General features: G+C 41.1%; 1 long non-coding RNA gene across 1 annotated transcript in view; it reads right to left on the bottom strand.

Moving 5' to 3' along the window:
- The window catches only part of LOC116700710 (uncharacterized), a 9,724-nt gene that overhangs the window by 179 nt on the left and 9,034 nt on the right, over window positions 1-511 (bottom strand). Inside the window, exon 4 of the long non-coding RNA XR_004334713.1 lies at window positions 1-59. This exon is cut by the window's left edge and continues 179 nt beyond it. This is a non-coding gene — a long non-coding RNA (uncharacterized LOC116700710). The remainder of the gene's footprint in view (window positions 60-511) is intronic.

Raw genomic sequence — 511 nt, 5'->3', positions numbered from 1 at the left:
ACAGCTTCCAATCAGTTGGAGGTCCTTTTGTCTTTCCACCACCGGCAACTTCCCCGGAACTGTCAACTCAAAGGAAAAAGGTATTATTTCACAAAATGTAACTTAAAAATAATGAACCCAACATTAGCTAAATTGACAAAGTAAACTAAATGTGTGCACCTGAATAGAAACTAAGTCAAATAACTAATAAACAGTTTGTAAAACTAAATGTGTGTCCAGTTATTTATTTTGTATAATGTGCTCAAAACAAAAGAGAGTTACCACCATGAGTTGTTGCCATGTGTGGCTGCTAGTGCGGCCATCACGGCACCAGATTGAATATTGTTAGGGAGTGAGGAGTCGCAGCGTCCGCCTAACCCGGCCCACCTGCTTCTCGTCATAGTTGTCAGATTTATCTATCATATAATCAAGAATATAACAAAACTAAAGGGAGTCTTGGCATACAGCCCAATCCGGTTGGGGAGAGTTCTAGCCCGACCAGTAGGGATGAGCGAGTACAGCATTATCTGTA

Source organism: Etheostoma spectabile, chromosome 13, assembly GCF_008692095.1.
Source record: "Etheostoma spectabile isolate EspeVRDwgs_2016 chromosome 13, UIUC_Espe_1.0, whole genome shotgun sequence".
In the NCBI taxonomy this organism is placed as follows: domain Eukaryota; kingdom Metazoa; phylum Chordata; class Actinopteri; order Perciformes; family Percidae; genus Etheostoma; species Etheostoma spectabile.
Note: the sequence above shows the minus strand (reverse complement) of the source record. Positions and strands in the feature narration are given on the sequence as shown.